Source organism: Monodelphis domestica, chromosome 5 (assembly GCF_027887165.1).
Source record: "Monodelphis domestica isolate mMonDom1 chromosome 5, mMonDom1.pri, whole genome shotgun sequence".
NCBI classification, from domain to species: Eukaryota; Metazoa; Chordata; class Mammalia; order Didelphimorphia; family Didelphidae; genus Monodelphis; species Monodelphis domestica.
The window spans coordinates 122268816-122291693 of NC_077231.1; the positions used below are offsets into that span (position 1 = coordinate 122268816).

Genomic DNA, 22878 nt, shown 5'->3' on the forward strand with positions numbered 1-22878 from the left:
TCTCTGAGCCTCAGTATCCTCATCTATAAAATGAGGGAGTTGGACTAAATGACTTCCAAAGTTCTTTTAGCTCTAAGACCTATAAGGAAAGTTCTTTAAGAAGCTTAGATTTCTCTGGCTGTAGTCTAATGCATCTGCTCTCATTTTTAGGAAGCTCTAATTTTTAGGAGGAAGGTGGGATCTCATAGCAGGTGTCTAGGCTCTGGAACCAAAGACATTTGGGAGCTAAGTCTTGTTCTATGACCAAATTTCTTTTCTTTTTTCTATTGTAACCCAAGTTCCAATGTTCATTAGAATGGGACTCTCCTCATTTGTGGAGATCAATGCCCTGTGCTTGCATTTGGGCACAGCAGAATTAGTGAGAGGGAGAGAGATTAGGTCTTGGCAGCCTTTTCAGCTTTTTGTTCACTTTTGGGCTCTTTAATTACTTCTGGTCCTCCTAATTTCCAGTTTCAAGAAAGAAGGTGGATGATACCATTTCCACTTCAGGTTTTTGAAAGGAAAATAAGACTCTGGGAAGAAGATGACATGAGAAGAGTTGTTTTAATTATGTCCAAAATGGATGTATTGGAGGGTTCAGTGGATAGATACCAGGCCTAGAGATGGGAGGTCCTTGGGTTCAAATGTGACCTCAGATATTTCTTAGCTCTGTGACCCTGGGCAAGTCACTTAACTTCACTAGCCCTTACTATTCTTTTGCCTTAGAACCAATATATAATATTGATTATATTAGGACAGAGGCTAACTACTCTGCTCTCCACAGGGAGTAGGGAGTATCGGGCTGAAATTCTATCTATTTATTCCTATAAATATTATTAATCTAGGGGATTTTCAAGCTCAAGCTAAAGTTCTGATTGCTAGTCATTAATGAGGAAAGGGGGTACTCTAAGCTTTATCTCTAATTTTTAACTTCTTTCCCACTAAATAGCAGTTCCACATGAACACAGATTTATAGCAAAGAAACTCATTCATCCAAGACAATAGCAAAACTGAAATAAGAGAAAGTATACATAGGAGAATATATACCAAGCAATAGTGAAGGAGCTCTTTCATTGGGAGCAAGGTAACCCAGCACAACCAAGGCAGAGGATCCCAGGTCTTCCCTGAAGTCTCTAATGTAGCTAGTTTGAAATAGGGACATGATGGCTACTGGTTTCCATCATGCTACCTTCTACCTAGCATCATATTTTCCCTTCATTAGTCTTGAGTGGGGTTGGAATCATCCACTTTTCTCTTGAAGCCAGAAGCATCTGAAGTAGTTGCAGACCTTAAATAAACTGAAGTGACTCTTCTCTCCCTCTCTGGCCGAATGTATCCTACTCTTCATGCAGGTAGAGGGGACTGATCTCCAAAAGAGAGCAGAGAGTTCAATATCAATGGGATTTGGGGTTCAGGTTACACTATACTTTAGTTTCTACATTTGTGGTCATGCCATCTTTTGCTTTTCTAACCTTTTTTTATAAGCTCCAAATACTGCATGTTTTTTTGAATGTAGGGATACTTTTATTTCCTAAGAGTGGGAATGCCCTGTGTCTACTACGGGCAGAACCAGAGGATGAAGGCTTAAAATTAAACAGGAGGCATTGTGGGAGAGACAAGAAGAGAAAGAACATTATCTCAGGCAGTCAGATAAAATAATTTCCTATCTAGTGGCTCAGAGAATGGGATGATCCAGATAATCTTTGGAGTTTCCTTCTAGCCTGAAGAAATTATAATCTGACTCCTTTTGCAATGGAGGAAAAAAAATGAATAGAGAATTAGGATCTCTAGTTAACTAGGAGATGATTTCCTTATGATATCCTCCATGTGCTCAGAATTGAAATCTATAACTATGAACAGCATAAATAAGGTGAATAAATGTAGATGGTCATGTCAGATGTATAGTTCAATGCCAGAACCAAACTCAAAGTCTTTTTTCCTCATTTGAGCCATCCAGATTTTAAGTTTAAGAGTAGGGTTGATTGATAGCTACTCAATCAAGATATCTTGCCCTAAGACATGATGTCCAAACAGTTGATTTTGATTATAGGCTTTAGACTAAGTGTGAAGTCTTTGAAAACCATGGGATAAAGTCCAATGGTATCAGAAAGGAAGTCCAATTCAGATATTTCATCATATCTTCTGGATGCTGTATAAAAGAATCAAGTCAACTAGAATCAGAGTTTCAAAAAGGGATGAGTCATTTCAGAGGTTGAAGCAAGGATGGTTTCCCAGTAAAATCCCTGAGGAGAAAATGCTTGAGGAAAGGAAGAAGGGAAGGAAAGGACTTGGCCAGGTTTCTTCCTCTTCTCTTCCCCATTTTCACCAGAGGAGGACCCAAAGAGCTTCAGAGAGGTTATTAGATTTCCCATCCTTTCATTAGTATCTTAGTTGGTACTCTGGAGCAGCTGACAGAAGTATCTGAATTAGGAACTGAGGCTAAAATAGAAAGATATTTATAAGAAGCCTAGTAAAGAAACTATATCATGCTTAAGGGGAACTTCCCCAGTAACTCACAAATGAGAGAAAAACATGACTAGTAACTAGGAGGTGTAGGTTACCTGTTTGCTATGTATATTCTCTAAGCTTGAGCCCACTTTCCTCTCACTTCTCCATATACTTATGGGAAAAATGTGTTAAGAATTTTTGAGGGAATGTTTTGTATAAACTGTTATTACAATACCTCTTTAGTAAATTCTTTTCTACATGAAATTTTTTTTCTTTTAAAAGAATTAAAATTTTTTTCCCATGGTTCCATGATTCTTGTTGTCTCCTTCCTTTCTTCCCTCCCCCTCCCAGAGCTGATGAGCAATTTTACTGGGTTTTATATATATATATATATATATATATATTATCACTCAAAGCCCATTTCCATATTATTCGTTTTTGTGTTAATTTTTTAAAACCCAAATCCCAAATCCTATACCCATATAAACAAGTGATAAATCATGCTTCTTCTGGATTCCTATTCCCACAGTTCTTTCTCTAGATATGGATAGTTTTCTTTCTCATAAGTCACTCAGAATCATCCTGGATCATTGCATTGCTTTTAGTAGCAAAGTCAATCATATTAGATTGTCCCACAAAGTTTCAGTTACTGTGTATAATGTTCTCTTGGTTCTGCTTGTTTCACTCTGCATCAATTCATGTAGGTCTTTCCAGTTCTTATAGAAATCAAGCCGTTCGTCATTAGTAACTTTCTAAAAATTATTTAAGAATGGTTGAATAAAATGATTCTCACCTGAAAATCTCAGGGGAATATAAACTGAAACCAAAAAGCTCAGGTCAATGGCATTAGAGAATAACCCCAACTTCTTAGGAGACACACCTAGAATTCATGGTGACAAAAATTGGAAACTGAAGGGATGCCCATCATTTGGGCAAGGATTGAATAGGTTGTGGTATATAAATGTGATGTCATAAAAAGTGATGGAAATGGCTTCAGAAAAACTTGGGAAGACATATGAACTGATGCAAAGTGAAGTTGTAAAGATAATCAACTGTGAAAGACTTAGTAACCCTTATCAATACAATGACCCACCATAATTTCGAAGGACTCATGATGAAAAATACTAGCTGCCTACAGATAAAGAACTGATAGACTCAGCGTACAGAATGAAATATATTTTTTCTCTCTCTTTTTTAGAACATGGATAGTATGGAAATGTTTTGTGTGACAAAAATAAAAAGAAAGAAAAAAACAACAATCCAGGCTCTATTCCTTAACTATACGACCTTGGGCAAATCACTTAATGTCTCTTAGCTTGTTTTCTTATCTATAAAGCTAATAAGAACATTTTTACTGACAAGCCCTCTGGCCTAGAATTCTCTTCCTCCTTGTCTCTATCTCTTTGTTGCCGTCAAGCCATAACTAAAATTCTACCTTTTACATGAGGCCTTTCCCTTTCCCCCTTAGTGCTGGTACCTTTCCTATGTTGATTATCTCAAATCTGCCATTATACAACTTCTCTCTCTGTCTCTGTCTCTGTCTCTGTCTCTGTCTCTGTCTCTGTCTCTGTCTCTGTCTCTGTCTCTGTCTCTGTCTCTGTCTCTGTCTCTCTCTGTCTCTGTCTCTGTCTCTGTCTCTTTTTCTGTCTCTCTCCTTTCTCTTTCTTTCTCTCTTCTTTCTCCCTCATATATACATATGCATATGTGTGTAATATACATATATAAGTGTGCTTGTACATAGTTATTTGCATATTATCTATCCCATTAGAGTGTGATGTCCTTGAGAACAGGGACTATATTTTGCTTTTCATTGTATCTTCAACACCAAGCACAGTGCTTAACATAGAAGCATTTAATAAATGTTTGTTGATTGATTGACTAGATGATCTCTATGATCATTCTTTAAATCACAGATTGGCAAATTTTCTTGTAAAGGGACAAATAGTAAATGTTTTATAATTTGTAGGCTGGGAGGCAAAACTGAGGATGTTCTGTATTTACTTATATAATATGTGAGAAAATGAATTTTTCTAATGTTTCTTTCATGAAATTAAAAATATAATAATTATAGTTTTTAATAATAAAGTTCTACTAATAAGAATGAAATTCTTTTTGGGGAGAACAATTTGACTAATTGAGGTTCAAAGTTAATGTTCCCTATCATCAGAATCAGACTCAAATGTTCATATGTTAATGCTGATCTATAATGAGATTTTATGTTTTTCATCTTTGAAAATGTTTCCACACAAATACTGAAATCAGACCATGAGCAAAGATTTTAATCGAGCCTATTCTTTGCTTGGAAGGCATTTCTAGAATTCTATTAATTTATTCTCTTGATATTTGTCTTTTAGAATATCATTACACTGCAGATTAATCATTTCCATTTGAGATCAGAAGCTCCTCAATCACATAGCTAAATGCATTTTCAAATATGGAAATGCCTTTTTTTCACTTTCTAGAAATTCTGAGAAAAGCTGTTGGAGCTACAGTTAACGTTCAGAAAAGATACTTGCTCTGCTTAAATTTTTGGAAGCATGGGAAATATATAAAGCAGCTTGACATTGCTTTTGATTCAAACAATATTAGTTGTCACTGAACTGATTTACTACAATGTTTCGCATAAAAATGCTCTTATGCCTTGTAATTTGAATAGGATTTATTAAGAAACATTATCAAGTCTGTAGCAAGAGCCAATCAATATTTGACCATCCTGGCTGATAGCAGTTCTTGGGAAGAAAAATGTCAACCTCAGCTTGTCACTGTAACTATATTATTACAATTTGCAGTGTTCTGAACAGTGATGATGTTGTTGTTGCTGTTGAGTCATACCTGACTCTGTGACCCCATGAGCCACAGCTCTCCATGGAGTTTTCTTGGCAAGGATTCTGGAGTGGTTTTGCCATTTCCTTCTCCAATGGATCCTTTTGCTAGGCAGAGGTTAAATGACTTGCCTAGTGTTACACAGCTAGGGACTGTCTGATGCTGCATTTGAACTCAGGTCTTCCTGACTCCAGGACCAATGTTCCAACCATTGGGCCATAGCTGCCTGTGAAGTGATGGAGGATCACAAATGGTCATTATTATAGTTCAAAAGTAGCCAGACAATATACGAATGAATGGTTGTGGCTATAGTCCAATAAAATTTTATTTTTGGGCACCAAAATTTGAATAAAACAAAAGGATTCTCACAGCTTATATGGGCTATAAAAGACACCAGGACAATTTTTTAAATGGAAGAATAAGTAATGTATTTGTCTTAATTATAGAGACTTTTTGTAAATCAGATGAATGACAGAAATCATCAAAGATCCAATCATAAGGAATCAAAGGTATAATAAATAGCATTAGCTTTAAAATGAAAAGAAATGGAAAAAATATTTGCAGTAAATATTTCAGATAAAGTCAGGACATCTAGGATCTATGAGGAACTGATATATAAAAAGAAAATAAACTATAACCCACGATAGCCATGGTCAAAGGATATTTACAGACACTTTTCATAGGAAGAACTACAAGTTATTAACAACAACCTGAAAACACATTGAAGTTCCCTATTAGAGAAAGACAAATAAGACATGTAAGCTGCTACCACACCTATTAATTCAATACCAACAATAACGACATAAAATCTAATTCTAGAAGAGGTTGTGGAGAAAACATAATGTGATAACATTGCTGGTGTGGCTGAAGACAGGTACACACTTTAAAAAGATTACTTTTTTATAAGGACTTTAATAAACATCAACAAATGGGGACTTTTCAGTATACAAAGAAGCACCAAAAAATTACATATGAAACTGTAAAACAATTCCTATAGATTAGGTTTTTTTTTTTTAAACCCTTACCTTCTGTCTTGGAATCAATACTGGGTATTGGTTCCAAGGCAGAAGAGTGGTAAGGGCTAGGCAATGGGGGTTAAGTGACTTGCCCAGGGTCACACAGCTAGGAAGTGTCTGAGGTCAGATTTGAACCCAGGACCTCCCATCTCTGGGCCTGAATCTCAATTCACTGAGCCACCCAGATGCCCCTCATATAGATTATTTTTTAAAAAATAATACTTTATTTGATCATTTCCAAGCATTATTCATTAAAGACAAAGATCATTTTCTTTTCCTCCCCCCCACCCCCCATAGCTGACACATGATTCCACTGGGTATCACATGTGTTCTTGATTCGAACCCATTGCCACGTTGTTAGTATTTGCATTAGAGTGTTCGTTTAGAGTCTCTCCTCTGTCATGTCCCCTCAACTGCTGTAGTCAGGCAGATGCTTTTCCTCGGTATTTCAACTCCCTCAGTTTGTCCTCTGCTTATGGATAGTGTTTTTTCTCCTAGATCCCTGCAGATTGTTCAGGGACATTGCATCACCACTAATGGAGAAGTCCATTAAGTTCGATTATACCACAGTGTACTAGTCTCTGTGTACAATGTTCTCCTGGTTCTGCTCCTCTCGTTCTGCATCATTTCCTGGAGGTTGTTCCAGTCTCCATGGAATGCCTCCACTTTATTATTCCTTTTTGCACAATAGTATTCCACCACAATTTGTTCAGCCATTCCCCAATTGATGGGCATCCCCTCATTTTCCAATTTTGGCCACCACAAAGAGCGCAGCTATGAATATTCTTGTACAAGTCTTTTTCCTTATTATCTCTTTGGGGTACAAACCCAGCAGTGCTATGGCTGGATCAAAGGGTAGACATTCTTTTATCACCCTGTGGGCATAGTTCCAAATTGCCCTCCAGAATGGTTAGATCAGTTCACAACTCCACCAGCAATGAATTAATGTCCCTACTTTGCCACATCCCCTCCAGCTTTCATTACTTTCCTTTGCTATCATGTTAGCCAATCTGCTTGGTGTGAGGTGATACCTCAGAGTTGTTTGATTTGCATCTCTCTGATTATAAGAGATTTAGAACACTTCTTCATGTGCTTATTAATAGTTTTGATTTCTTTAATTGAAAACTGCCTATCCATGTCCCTTGCCCATTTATCAATTGGAGAATGGCTTGATTTTTTGTACAATTGATTTAGCTCTTTATAAATTTGAGTAATTAAACTTTTGTCAGAGGTTTCTATGAAGATTTTTTCCCAATTTGTTGTTTCCCTTCTGATTTTAGTTACATTGGTTTTGTTTGTACAAAAGCTTTTTAATTTGATGTAGTCAAAATTATTTATTTTGCATTTTGTGACTCTTTCTAAGTCTTGCTTAGTTTTAAAATCTTTCCCTTCCCAAAGTTCTGACATGTATACTATTCTGTGTTCACCTAATTTACTTATAGTTTCCTTCTTTATATTCAAGTCATTCGCCCATTCTGAGTTTATCTTGGTGTAGGGTGTGAGGTGTTGATCCAAACCTCTGCTGGGGGTTTTTAATTTGATCGCTTTTGAGTTTTTTTATTTGTATTTCCAATTTATTGATCTCTGCTCTCCCTAGTTTGTTAATATATGCACTCAGGGATATGAATTTACCTCTGATTACTGCTTTGGCTGCCTCCCAAAAGGTTTGAAAGGATGTCTTGCCATTGTCATTTTCTTCGATGAAATTATTAATTGTTTCTATGATTTCTTCTCTAACTAAACAATTTTGGAGTATCATATTATTTAATTTCCAATTAGTTTTTGATTTGGCTTTCCATGTACCATTACTGATCATTATTTTTATTGCCTTGTGATCTGAAAAGTTTGCATTTATTATTTCTGCTTTTCTGCATTTGTATGCCATGTTTCTGTGACCTAGTGTATGGTCAATCTTTGTGAATGTGCCATGTGGTGCTGAGAAGAAGGTGTATTCCTTTTTATCCCTATTTATTTTTCTCCATATGTCTATTAATTCTAATTTTTCTAAGATTTCATTCACTTCTTTTACCTCTTTCTTATTTATTTTTTGATTTGATTTGATTTATCTAAATTTGATAATGGTTGGTTCAAGTCTTCCACTAGTATGGTTTTACTGTCTATTTCTTCCTTCAATTCTCCTAGTTTCTCCATTAGAAATTTGGGTGCTATATTATTTGGTGCATACATGTTGATTAGTGATATTTTCTCATTATCTAAAGTCCCTTTTAACAGAATGTAATTACCTTCCCTATCCCTTTTAATCAGGTCTATTTTTGCTTTGGCTTTATCAGATACCATGATTGCAACTCCTGCCTTCTTTCTGTCAGTTGAGGCCCAGAAGGTCTTACTCCATCTTTTAATTCTGACCTTTTGGGTGTCTACCCACCTCATGTGTGTTTCTTGGAGACAACATATGGTAGGGTTTTGGATTCTAATCCATTCTGCTATTTGTCTACTTTTTATGGGTGAGTTCATCCCATTCACGTTCAAAGTTATGATTGTCACTGGTGGACTCCCTGGCATTTTGATATCCTTCCCTAATTCTAACCTTTCTTCTTCAGCTCTAACTTTTTAATCCAGTGATTTATTTTAAATCAGTCCCCCTTGTCCCCTCCCTTGATATATTTCCCTTTCTAGACCCTCCCTTTTTGTTCCCTCCCCCACCCCCGTCGTCTTCCCTCCCTTTTTATGTTCCCTCCCCCCCTACCCCCCTTGGTTTTCCCTTCTCCCTACCCTTGTTGGGTAAGATAGAATTCAAGATCCCAATGAATCTGGATGTTCTTCCCTCTCAGAGTTGATTTACCTGAGAGTAAGGTTTAAGTAAAAACTCTCTTCCTCTCCTTCTTATAGGAGTTTTCTTCCCCTCCCTTTCCGGTTTGAATCTTTGTGTGAGAAAGATTATTCTATTTGGTCTTTCTTTTCCCCCTATTTACAGATTACATTTTCCCCACATATTAATATACATAGATTGATATAAATATAGTCCTTATAGAAGAGAGTTTGAATAAAGGAAAAAGGTAACATTTTTCTCCTTTTTCCTTTCCTTCATATTTACCTTTTCAGGTATTCCATGCTCTTTGTTTTTTGATATCGAACTTTCCACAGAGCTCTGGTCTTTTCTTTGCAAAAACTTGGAAATCTTCTATTTTGTTGAATGCCCATACTTTCCCTTGGAAGTATATAGTCAGTTTTGATGGGTAGTTGATTCTTGGTTGAAGACCCAGCTCTCTTGCCTTTCTGAAAATCATGTTCCATGCCTCACGGTCATTCAGAGTGGAACTTGCAAGGTCTTGTGTGACCCTGATTGGCATTCCTTTATATCTAAATTGTCTTTTTCTGGCTTCTTGTAAGATTTTTTCTTTTGCTTAAAAGCTTTGGAATTTGGCAATTCCATTCCTGGGAGTTGTCTTTTGGGGATTTAGTGTAGAGGGTGTTCTGTGAGCTCTTTCAGTGGCTGTATTGCCCCCTTGTTCTAGAATCTCTGGGCAATTTTCTTTGATTATCTCTTGTATTATGATGTCGAGTTTGCTGTTTATTTCTGGCTTTTCTGGTAGTCCAATTATTCTTAAATTGTCTCTTCTCCCTCTATTTTCCAAGTCTATGACCTTGTCGGTGAGATATTTTATGTTCTCTTCTAATTTCTTGGTCTTTTGGCTTTGCTTTATTAATTCTTGCTCATTTTCTTCCAGTTGGCTGATTCTGACTTTTAAAGCCTGGTTTTCCTTTTCAGTTTGGTCAAACTGCTTTTGTAGATGCGTGAATTTCTTTTGCATTATTTCCCACTTTTCCTCCCAGAAGGCTTCCATCTTTTTGATCATTTCTGATTCAAATTCTTCATGGGTTTGTGGAGAGTTTCCGTTTCCTTTGGAAGGTTTCGGAGCATTTGCTTGTGTTTCCTCTTCTATCTCCTCTGTATTTTGTATTTTTGCTCCATAAAATGTGTCCAAAGTCTTCCCCTTCTTCTTGTTTTTCTTGTAGTGTTGAGGCTTTTCTGTGCTGTTTGCCATCTCTATCTGAGTGGGGAGGTCTAGCTTTTCTTATCTCTGTCTGGTGTTCAGAGGCTTTAGCCCCAGGCAAATTGTGCGTTCCTGGGTGTTAGTGCTCTCAGTTCCCTCCTGATGCTTCTTTGTTGCCTTACTCCCACGCTCTGAGCCTGGCTTTACACTGTCCCTGAGGTATCTCAGAGCCTTTGTGGGCCAGAGAGGCCTGCACTTTGAGGGGGGAGGGGCCAAGGCTTCCTGGAGCTCTGAGGACTCTTGATAGGATTAACTTCAGTTGGGTTGGATTGAGTGTGTCTTAAAGCAGGGACCTTCCCTGAGACTCAGACAGAAGGATCCAGCCAGGGGGCTACAGGCTCCCCTCTGTTTCTCTCTGTTTCCCAGCTGTCTGGGTGCCCCCGTGACTGGCTCAGGTTGTTTTCAGGATGTGGCCTTCTGAATAGCCGGCCCTGAGGGTTACTGTTGTCTCAGAAGACCCTGCACTCTAAGGAGGGAGGGGTCGTGGCTTCCCGGAGCTCCGAGGGCTCCTGATAGGATTAATTTCCCCTGGGTTGGATTGAGTGTGTCTTAAAGCAGGGACCTTCCCTGAGACTCAGACAGAAGGAACCAGCCAGGGGGCTACAGGCTCCCCTCTGTCTCTCTCTGTTTCCCTGCTATCTGGGTGCCCCCGTGACTGGCTCAGGTTGTTTTCAGGGTGCGGCCTTCAGAATAGCCGGCCCTGGGGTCTTTTTGCTGGCTCTTAGGTTCCCGCTGCTGCCTCGGACTCAGCAGTCTGGGTTGGGGGGATGGATCCTGGGACCTTCCTTCTGCCTATCCCTTAGATCCGAGTGATCTCGGGATCTGGCTTTTGGGGGGGCTGCACCTTTTGATCCAGGTCCAGGTCCAAGAGGAGGGTTCCCTGGATCTATCCTGTTGTTTGTTTTGAATTTTGGTGTCCTAGGAGCATACAGTTTGAGACGGTAAGGAAGGGGTTTCCGGAGATCTGAACTTTAGCTCTATCTAAGCTGCCATCTTGGTGTATGTCTAGATTAGTTTTAAAAGAAAAAAATATAAAATTTTATATGACAGTGACAAAATTGATCTTGTTCGTATCTTCTCAACTTTGCTCTGTTCTCTTTGATTAAAATAGTTTCAATCTGGCCTCAGACACTTCCTAAATTGTGTGACCCTGAACAAGTCACTTAACTCCCACTGCCTGGTCTTTACCATTCCTCTGCCTTGCAACTGATAGTCATTATTGATTCTAAGACAGAAGGTGAGGGTTTTTAAATAAAAAGTTTCAGTGAAGTCATTTTCTTTCTTTCTTCTTTTTTTTCCTTCACTGTCATTACCTATTCCTTCCTTCCCACAACTCTCTCCCTCTCTTGTGATAAGTTAGTATGATTGTCTGATATATGTATTTCTCATTCTGCACTTCCAGTCCATTATCATTGGTCTTCTGAGATCATGGCTGGTCATTGCATTTATATAAGTTCTTAACTCTCAAAGTTGTTTTTCCTTTACATTATGGCCATTCTATAAATTATTCTCTTGATTCTGTTCAATTCACTCTATATAGGCTTATACAACTCTTCTCATGTTTCTCTAAACCCAATCCTTTGGTTATTTCTGATGGTGTAATAATATTCCATTTCATTCATATACCATAATTTGTTCAGTCTTTTCACAGTTAATGGACCCCTACTTTATTTCCACTAATGTCTCTTTGTTTTTAACCCCCACCTTCCATCTTAGAATCAATATTGGGTATTGGTTCTAAGGCAGAAGAGCAGTAATGGCTAGGCAATGGGGGTTAAGTGACTTGCCCAGGCTCACACAACTGGGAAGTGTCTGAGGCCTGATTTGAACCAAGGACCTCTCATCTCTGGGCCTGGCTCTCCATCCACTGAGCCACCCAGCTGCCCCTTCCATTAATTTTTAATACAATTAAAGAGCATTACCAATTTTAAAAATCATCTTCATTTAAAAATATTTTCCTCCAATTACATGTAAAAACAATTTAAAAACATTCATTAAAAATATTTTTTGAGCTCCAAATTCTCTTCTCCCTCCCTCATTTTGTTCCCTACTGAGAAGATAGACAATTTGATATAGATCACAAACATTTTTTTACACATGGATCCCCCCCCCCTTTTTTTTACATCTTTGGTGTATATGACTGGTAGTATGGGTGGGTCAAAGGATATACACAATTTAATGGTGTTTTTAGTATCTCTAGTTTAAAAAAATGCTTTAGGAATGTCTGGATCTATTCCCTACTCTAAAAACAGAGCATTAATGTGTCTGTACTCCTATATCCCCACTAAAAATGACCATTTTCTGTTTTAAAAATACTTCCCCCTCCAATTACATGTAAAACCATTTTTAACATTCCCTCCCTCCCTCCCTCCCTCCCTCCCTTCCTTCCTTCCTTCCTTCCTTCCTTCCTTCCTTCCTTCCTTCCTTCCTTCCTTCCTTCCTTCCTTCCTTCCTTCCTTCCTTCCTTCCTTCCTTCCTTCCTTCCTTCCTTCCTTCCTTCCTTCCTTCCTTCCTTCCTTCCTTCCTCCCTCCCTCCCTTCCTCCCTCCCTCCCTCCCTCCCTCCCTCCCTCCCTTCCTCCCTCCCTCCCTCCCTTCCTTCCTTCCTTCCTTCCTTCCTTCCTCCCTTCCTCCCTCCCTCCCTCCCTCCCTCCCTCCCTCCCTCCCTTCCTCCCTTCCTTCCTTCCTTCCTTCCTTCCTTCCTTCCTTCCTTCCTTCCTTCCTTCCTTCCTTCCTTCCTTCCTTCCTTCCTTCCTTCCTTCCTTCCTTCCTTCCTTCCTTCCTTCCTTCCTTCCTTCCTTCCTTCCTTCCTTCCTTCCTTCCTTCCTTCCTTCCTTCCTTCCTTCCTTCCTTCCTTCCTTCCTCTCTCTCCACTCAAAAGAGTGGTAAGGGCTAGGCAATGAGGGTTAAGTGACTTGCCCAGGGTCACACAGCTAGGAAATGTCTGAGTCAAAATTTGAACTCAGGACCTTCTGTCTCTGGGCCTGGCTCTCAATCTATTGAGCCACCTAGCTGCCCCTAACATTCCTTAAAAAATTTTTTTTTTAATTTTCAAATTCTCTCTCTCCCTTTCTTCCTCCCCTCTCTTCTATATCTTTGAGAAGACAAATAATTTGATGTGTTATACATCTGTTGTCATGTATAACATATTTCCCCATTAATCACGTGAAATAAATTAGAAACCAAAAGAAACCAAAAACCCAAGAAAAATAAAGAAAAAAATTTTAAAAGGAAGCTTTGATGTGCATTCAGATTCCATTACTTATTTTTCTGGAGGTGGATAGAATTTTTCTTCAGAAATTATCACTGGCTTGGATCATTGTATTGTTTAGGATAGCAAAGTCATTCACAGCTGAACATTATAAAATATGGTTGTTACTGTGTACAATGTTCTCCTAGGAACCTGAGTTTTAAAAAATTGTATCTCTCTTGTTATTAGTAATTTGTAGGGTATTTTTTGGGGGCATGGTTTTTGTGAGCTTGCCTTTCTTATTTTGAAGACTATCTTTTCATATCTTTTCATCACTTTTCTATTATGGAATAGTTCTTATTTCTCATATATCTGTATCATTTCCGTATATATCTTGGATTATCAGGCTTTTATAAAAGAAATTAGCTGCAGTGATTTTTCTCAGTTAAGGATTTCTCTTTTAATTCTTACTTTATTGATTTTGTTTGTAGAAAAATATTTCAATTTTTAAAAACAGAAACGCCTCTTTTATTTTTTGTGACCTTGAAGATAAAATATGGATTTCTTTTCTTGGTATATAAATCCTTTTCACAACCTGGATCCAATCTATCTTTTCAACCTTATTATATATTGCTCTCCTTCTTCTGCTTTATCATTTTGTCAAACTAGCCTTTTTGCTGTTTCTTGAACAATGAGGAGATGATATTCCATCTTCCAGTTGTATGCCTTTGGGCCTCTAATGCACTCCCTCCTCATCTCTGTCTCTTTGAGTTTCCTTCTAAACTCAGCTTAAGCATTATCTTCTATATGTTATCTTTCCTCTTAGTTGCATACCCAATTAATTGATTTGCTTTTTATCTATTTTATTGATGTAAGTGTTTAGAGATATAAAATTTCCCCTAAGTACTGCTTTGGCTATATCCCATAAATTTTGATATGTTGTCTCCCCACTGTCATTCTCTTTAGTTAAATTATTGATTGTTTCTATAATTTGTTCTTTGACCCATCTCTTTTTTAGAATTAAATTAGTTTTTAATTACTTTTTAATTTGTCTTTTCCATGGATTCTTATTAATTATATTTTTATTGCATTATGATCTGAAAAGGATCTGTTTATTGTCTCTGCTTTTCTGTATTTGATTGTATAGTTTTTATGCCCTAATACATGGTCAATTTTTGTGGAGGTGCCATGTGTACTGCTAAGAAGAAAATATATTCCTTTATTTTCCCATTCAGTGTTCTCCAGAGATTTATTAAATCTAACTTTCCCCCTTTGTCTTATTCTCCTCCTATTCTTCTACAGGATAAGATAGAATTCTAGACCCAAAAGATTATAGTCATTATTCTCTCCCTAAGCCATTTCCTATGAGAGTAAGGTTTAAATATTGCCTGTCACTACCCTTGTTCTTTGCTCCAAGGTAACACTTTTCTTTAACCCCTTTAGCTGACATAATTTATCCTGTTCTACCTCTTCCCTCCCTTTTCTTTCAGTGCAATGTTCTTTTTATCCCTTTTTTTGCACGTCATGCCATCCTAGTCAACTTACTTCTATATCTTCTGTCTATGTATACTTCTAACTGCCCTAATAATTATAAAATTTTTGTTACAAATAATACAAACAAAAAAATACAAATACAAATTTCTATATAGAAATATGAATAGGTTGACCTTATGGAATATCTAAGATTTTCTCTTTCTCGTTTACTTTTTTATGACTGCTTTCAGCATCTTATCCTTGATCTACGAGCTTTGGGAATTTGGCTATATAATTCCTGGGAGTTGTCATTTGGACATTTATTTCAGGAGGTGATTAGTGGATTCTTTCAATTTATATTTTATCTTCTTGTGCAAGAATATTAGGGCAGATTTCTTTGATAATTTCTTGTTCTCAGGTAGTCTAGTAACACTTAAATTGTTTCTTCTGGATCTATTTTCCAGGTCAGTTGTTGTTTTTTTTTTCAAATGAGATACTTCCTATTATCTTTGATTTATTTTTCATTCTTTTGGTTTTGTTATATTGTTTTTTGATGTTTCATGAACTCATTAGTTTCTACTTGCTCAATTTTAATTTTAAAGGAATTATTTTCTTCTTTGAGCTTTTAAATCTTCTTTTCCATTTGGTCAAATTCTTAATTTTTTTAGAAATTCTTTTCTTCATTAGATTTTGTACCTCTTTTTCCATTTGGCCAACTCTGTTTTTTTAAATTGTTAATCTCTTCTTGCAATTCTATTTCCCATTTCCCCCATGTTTCTCTTATTTGATTTTTAGAATCCTTTTTGGGCACTTTCAGAGCTTGAGGCCAATTTGTATTTTTCTTTGACATTTTACTTGTGTGTGCTTTGATTTCACTGTCCTCTTCTATGTCTGTGCCTTGCTTTTCTTTGTTGCCGTAAAATTTTTCTATGGTTAAGTGTTTTTTTTTTGGGGGGGGGGGTGATATTTGCTCCTTTTCCTAGGGTTTTTTACTTGACTTTCACTTTTGTCTTAAAGGTAGACTCTGTTCTCCAGGTTGAGAAGCACTCTCTTAAAATTCAGTTTTTTCTCGATGCTACCCTTATTTCTATTTCTGGGTTTCTGCAAGTTTCAGTTATTCCAAGGTGGTATGATGGCCTGTGGGCTGGGAGCTCTGAAAGTCACCTCCCACTGCTGATTCAATCACCCTCTGACACTGCTGATGGCTTGCAGGACTTAGAGCACTGTGAGCTACTCTGTGATGGGGCTCAGGATCTCACCTTAGGCTTGGACAGAGGCTCTGGGCCTCACTCTGGGTGTACCCTGGCCAGGTACACTGTGAGCTGCCTTTTGTTGGGGCTTTGAGCCTCCTCATAGGCTTGTACAAGGGCTTGGAACCCCAAGAGGTGGTCATGGGGGTGCTCTGCCATTGGCTTAGAACGAGGGTCTTGGGTTCTTGAATTTGGCTTGGGTCCAGCTTCAGAACCTGGAGCAGTAGTGGTGGGCTACATGGCCTTTATGTTGACTGTGCTCCCCTCTCACCCCAGTGAAACAGACCTTCTCTGCCTTTCTTCCAAGTTGTTTTCTGATGGAAAAATTGCTTTATTCTATCCTCTTGTTGGTTCTGTCACTCCAGTATTTGTTTTGAAGCATTATTTTAAGGTTGGTTAGAGGGGATTCTGAAAGAGGTTTGAGGTTTCTGTGCCGCGACTGTGCCTCTATGTTGTCTTTCCTCATCACCTCTTCTTCCCCTACTTGCCCCAAGATGCTAGTGCTCTCTCTGCCTCTCAGCCTCCAGGCAAGGCAGTTACCTTGTCTTTATTTTATTTTGTACCCCTCACCTTCTATCTTAGTATCAGTTCTAAGACAGAAGAATGGTAAGGGTTAGGCAATGAGGGTTAAATGACTTACCCAGAATCACATAGCTTGGAAGTGTTTAAGGTCAGATTTGAATGATAGATCTCTTGATTCCAGGCTTAACATTTTATCTACTGTGCTACTTCTCTGCTCCACCTTGCCTTTATATTATGTAGCTTTCTATGTACACTCCCCCTCCTGAATAAAAATATAAGGTCCTTGAAATCAGGGACTGTTTCATTTTTGTCTTTACTAGCAGCACTTAGTATAATACCTGGGATAGAGTAGGCATCATATATGTGGAAAGAAAGTGGGTTTCCCCTCAGGGAAAGGGACAATGGCAATGGCCATCCCAGGTTGTGCAATATATTGGGCATGCTTTCTATGTATGCCTAAAGTGGGCATTTAATACATACTTGTTGATGGATTGCCAGTCTCTCATCCTAGAACATTATGTATTCTAGTTATCTGGGTATGTGTCTTATCTCCCTACTAGACTAGGGGCTTATATAAACTTTGTGTCTCCATGCCCAACATCCTTCTTTGCATGTGATAGGTCCTTAATCAGTATTTGTTGAGAGAAACAGTCATAATAGTTATAATAATAATAATGTTGATTGCCAGCATTTTTCAAGTGCCTTTTTTTTTTTAAATCCGCACTTGTGATTTCGGTGGTATAGAGAATTCCTTTGTTTGGCACCTCCCTTTTGACTCTTTCTGAATTACATAGATTAACCCATTTGATTCTTAAAACAGCCCTGAAAGATAAGCAGTGCAGTTATTATTACCCCCAGATAAGACTTAATAAATGTATAGTTGTGTAGAAAGGCAATGGGGTACAGTGAAAAGAGTGGGGGAGTCGGAGTATTGAAGGAGCTGGGTTTGAAGTCTGCTCTTTCTAGTTCTATGAGTGAGGGAGGGAGGGTGGGGAAGCATTATTCCTTCCTTGGTCTCAATTTCCTTCTTAATAAAATGAGATTAATGATATTTGAACTTTTAAAGAGTTGTTGAAAGATAAGTGTTTTATAAATTTTCAAGTGCCATATAAATGGGTATTATGATAGGTTCCTTTCTTAATACTAATCCCTGTGGGGTTTTATCCACAACAAAGGAATTTTTTTTCTAGGAACTCTTTATGCATATAGATTTCTACTCTCTGTTTGGTTTGTGGTCCTCCCCTTTCATTTGGTCCTAGTTGGCTGGGCTATGTGTAACAGTTAAACTTCAACTGTTATGATTAAAATTTGGGGGAAACTGAGGCAGGTAGAAATTAGTTTCTCTCTGCAAGGAGTATTATATTTTTAGAGTTTTATTAAAGGTTGAGAATTTAAGAATATACAAGTAAGAAAAGCACGTGCTAGGTGGGCTGAGAGGCCCATTTTAACCTCATCTACATCATGAAAGAGCCCTCTGCAAGCAGAAACAGGAAAGAGAGCCTCAGTAGGCAGAGCACTCCTTTAAATAATAATTTGTGATCTCGCCCAGGTGAGAATTCAGTGCGATTACAAAGCATTCTGGGAAGTGAGCAAGGACTTCTGGGGACTGGAGTCCTGGGTTCAAGTCTCCATTTTTTACATATGTCAATCAGAACCAATATTCTAACTTAGAGAGATTGCTATTTCTGAAGAAAGCTCCTCCTCCCTTATAGCTTCTTTTGGCAAATGATCTTTGAAGATGCTCTCCATTTTATCTGAAAGGGCCTTGGAGGAGCTCACTTGATTGGCTTCCCTCCTAAGAAGGCAAGGAAGCATTAGGCACTGCAGATGCTACCATCGTCAAACTTCATTTTGCCATTGCTGCGTCAGTATCCTGGCATGCTTGACTTTAGCTCCCACCCTTTATATGGGAACAGAATAGCTTAGAGTCTAAAAACTCCCTAAGCCTAGAATTCTTGCTATCTCTTTGTTACCCCATCCGTTTCCACTGACCAGAGTGCAGATTATGAACTGGGAAGACAAGAGCAATAGTTCTCTGTTAATGATGTTGTTATTTAAAAGGCCTGATTTGGAAGAGAGCTTTGGGACTCTCAGACCTGGGCAATGGGGGCCCATTTGCAATTATATTAATTCACGTTTGCTAAGACTAAATCCTTTCCTTCCTCGTACTTCAGTTTTGACCTCTATTACAGGGATTGGTAGTGGTGGTGCTTGAGTCATTCCAAGTCACTTTCAATAGTGATGTCAGGGAATAATTGGAAATTAAACTTGCCTTCTTTTGGAGGGAAATGCCTATAAAGTTATTTTATAGAATTTCTCTTTAGGTCTATTTTGGGGTTGAGGTAGAATAGGGAATCCAGAATCTATAAATGCTGACTGATTATATCCTAAGCCACATGATAAAAATACAATTTCCTTGGGTGATGAGTTGCTTTTCTAAGGACCAAGTGTTGTGATAAGATGGAAATAAGCATAACTCTCAGCTTCTGTCTCCATGGTGTACCATGTCAGCAGGGACTGAGAGATTCAGATGTATTAAAAAATAAAAAAGTAGGATTTCTAGGAAACTTACCCTCTTCTGGAAGAATCTTGGCCAATGAAGTCAAAGTTAGACAAAGCTAGCATTCTCTTTTCAGCACAATACTTTCCATATACACATCCAGAACTATAACTGGGTATGGGGTAACCCTGAAACAATTGAGAGGGTAGGAGTCCACCTGTGGTATGACTTTAGGAAGCTCACTCCTGGACATAGAAAGTTTTCTATCCAGCTTTTTCTGGAGATATGGGGAACTGTGGCTCAGAGTGTGATCACTAAGAGAAGGAAGCTAGTTCTGTGACATCTCAAGGTTGAAGTACTGGGGGTGGGTGGGTAGGTGGATAAGTCAGTTGGGGGCATAGCAATAGGAAAAGATAAGGGGAGGATAAGAGAGATATGTGCCTTAGGACAGTGTTATTATCCTCTAATTTTTTTTTTACCTGAGGTAAGGTTTTTCTTAGGGTCTGCACTCATCACAAACTACTCAAAATGGTGGCAGAATTGCTAGATTGTCATCTCAACCACCAACCAATGGAGAGGGTTGGAAGATAGGAAGATTATATTGGATAAATATACCTTCTTCCCATTAGGATTATAGAAGAAAGGTGGAGAAGAAGTGGATGGCCAAGATCAGGAGATAGGGCTCTGGGGAAAATTACTACTTCTAATTCTAGATTTGACATTGTTTTACTTTGCTACCTTCCCCAATTCTGGATGTCAGCTTTCCCCTCTGTAGAAAAGCAGTTGTGGGGGCAATCACTGATAATATATAATTCTGACATAGCCCATGATAATATTTTTTGTGGGAAAAAAATGAATGATATGAGATAATTAGTAAGTTGGCATAGCTAATTTCCTGGTTGAGACTTTAGTGATTTGCAACAATAATCTCAGGACAAATCCATTGTCCTTCCCCAACTTTTACCATTGGCATGTAGAAGATGAGGGGAATAGGATAAGAGATCTAGAGCTGGAAGGAGCTCAGACATCATCTAGTCCAACTCCCTCATTTTACAGATTGGGAAACTCAGGCTCAGAGAAGTCAAGTGACTTGCCCAAGGTCACAAAGAGTGGCAGAGTATGGATTTAAACTCAGCACTGACTCCAAGTTTAGCACTCTTTACCCTGAATCTTGACTTTTTGTTTAAGGAATTTTAATATGAATAACACCTTTTGGCGAGAGCATGGGACAAAGAATAGATCAAAAAAGTCTTAGCTAGTCAGAGGGCTGCCCCAATCCTATGGGCAGTATAGGATCTATCTATCCTAGGCATAGGTTATACTCTCCTATAGCTTTCTGAGGAGTAGTGGTATGAAGCAGTGAACTGCTCAAATCTTGTTATTTTGACACTTTTAGGCATGGACCCTGCTTGAATGGGTTGAGCAGGAAGAGGTTTTTATCCATGATCAGAGGAGTTTTCTGTGGTGGTTTCTATAGGATTTAGGGATTGATACTCTAGGATGGAGGGCCTTTATACTACATTTCTACCAAGAAACTTATTCTGCCTACCAGAATCACTGAATGATAGAATCATAAAGTTTATAACTAGAACTGATCTTAGTGGTCGTCTTATTTAGCTTTCTCAGTTCAACTTAATAAGCATGCATTAAATGCTTACTATTTGCCAGCCATAGTGTTATAAGTGCTAAAGATACAAGAAAAAGAAAGATAGTCTCTGCCCTCAAGAAACTTGCAATCTAATTGGTGGAAGACAGTACAAAACAGGAAGGTTTTTGGGTACGGGACATCTGTGGAGTCAAAACTAAGCAGAGCTGCTGATAGAAAATGAGGAGCTCCTGGAAAGTTTCCTCTCATAAGGATACTGAAGTCCGTAATCAACATATGAACCTAAATCCTTTGTCTTCAAAGTCAGAGTTCTTTTTTTGGTATCTCGTATATATAGGGACTGCTGAACCAACAGTTCTCTAAGTGTTTATATGAACTCAAGTATCACACATTTTAACACTAGACCAAGTAACTGAGCTCCACTAAGACCTGTCTAGAATCTATTTTCAACTTTGTGGGGGAGACTGGAATCTTGTACCATTGCTTATTACCTTAGTCATTTCTTAGTTAGGCAGATAGTACACAGAACACCACCCCCACTCACCCCCCAATCCAGAATAATAGAACTATTCTCCACATCCTTTCTGAAAAGAAGTGGAGCTATGTGGGGTGTGGGTGTGTGATATAGAGTACAGTTAAGGACAACCATGCCAACCCCTACCCCTCTCTGCATCTGACTCAGCTCCTTATTAGTTTTTTTTCTGGGTTCCATTGCAGTCTACTAGGTATGCCTTAGAATATCTTAGGAAATTTACAAAATTGCAAATTATCTTATTAAATGGTTCATCCCAACTCTGGATAAAAGCCAGGGAAATCTTTCCCCAAGGGCTTCCCCTTTTACACTCTCAAACAATAAATTTATAGACTTAGAAAAATCCCAGTTAATGACTAGTTAGTTTAATAGCAATATCAAGTCATATAGAAATGCAGACCTTCAGACAATTAAAGACTGCAATTAGCCTTACAGCTAGGGCCACCACTTCTCTCCTTTCTTCCCTCCTATTTTCCCAGGTAGGATGATAGTTTGTTAAAAAAAAAAAAAGCCTGAGGTTGAAAGTGTGGGGGGACATTTTCCCAGTCTTATGCTCTGGGAAAAGCAGGATAAAGAAAGGAGCTATTTGTTGATTAGCCTTGAGTCTTACCACTGGCCACACCTGTTAGTTCAGTCTGATCTCAGTTCCAGTATGTTCCTGTCTTCTCTCCTTTGGTGGCTCATCTGCTCATGTCTTACTCTTGCTTTTCTATCTCAAAACTTGGGCAGAAATTATTTTTTTTTTCAGGGAGGACCAATGGAAACCAAAAACAAACAGAGCATCCTCATTTCCTATAAACCATCCAGACCAAGATTTTTTAGCCTCCAGAATGGTTCTCCAGTTAAGGGGGTCCTTTTGAATTTTCTTGGTCTTAAAAATCTTGAGCCAATCTGGGTGTATTCTTTACTTCAGTATAAAACAATCCATATTAATTTATATTTATGTTTTCAGAATACTAGATACTAAAAATTCTTATATTTCAACTAATTTTAATTTAGTATGATAAAATTAGTTAGAGAGACATCAGCTTTCAAATGTAGGTGTATGGTTACCTTATAGATATGTATGTGTCCTGCAATGCTCAATTTACCTATTTGGTGTCAGGAAAGTGGAGGTCCAAGGATACTCATTCTGCAATAGTCTGGATCTTGGTTCACAGTGGTCTTTCTAAAGGATTTTTAAAAAATTCTTAATTAAGAAAAAACAAAAACAAACCTCCTATATTATTGGTTCTAAAGTAGAAGAGTGGTAAGGGCTAAGCAATGGGGGTTAAGTGATTTATCCAAGGTCACATAGCTGGGAAATGTTTGAAGCCAGATTTGAAACTAGGATGTCCCATCTGGAGGTCTGGCTCTCAATCCACTGAGTCACCTAACTGCCTCAAAGGGCTACTATTTGTCTATGATCAACATCTCCAGTAGCTCAAAGGCTTAGCAGTCTTGGAATTTAACCTCAGGTCCAGGCTGCTATAGATATTTTCCTTTTTCTTTCAAGAGGAGAATGAAGAAAGACTATATTCAACAG

At 38.1% G+C, this 22878-nt stretch overlaps 1 protein-coding gene across 2 annotated transcripts in view; it reads left to right on the plus strand.

Annotated features, from left to right (window-relative positions):
* The window catches only part of VWF (von Willebrand factor), a 229350-nt gene that overhangs the window by 43419 nt on the left and 163053 nt on the right, over positions 1 to 22878 (plus strand).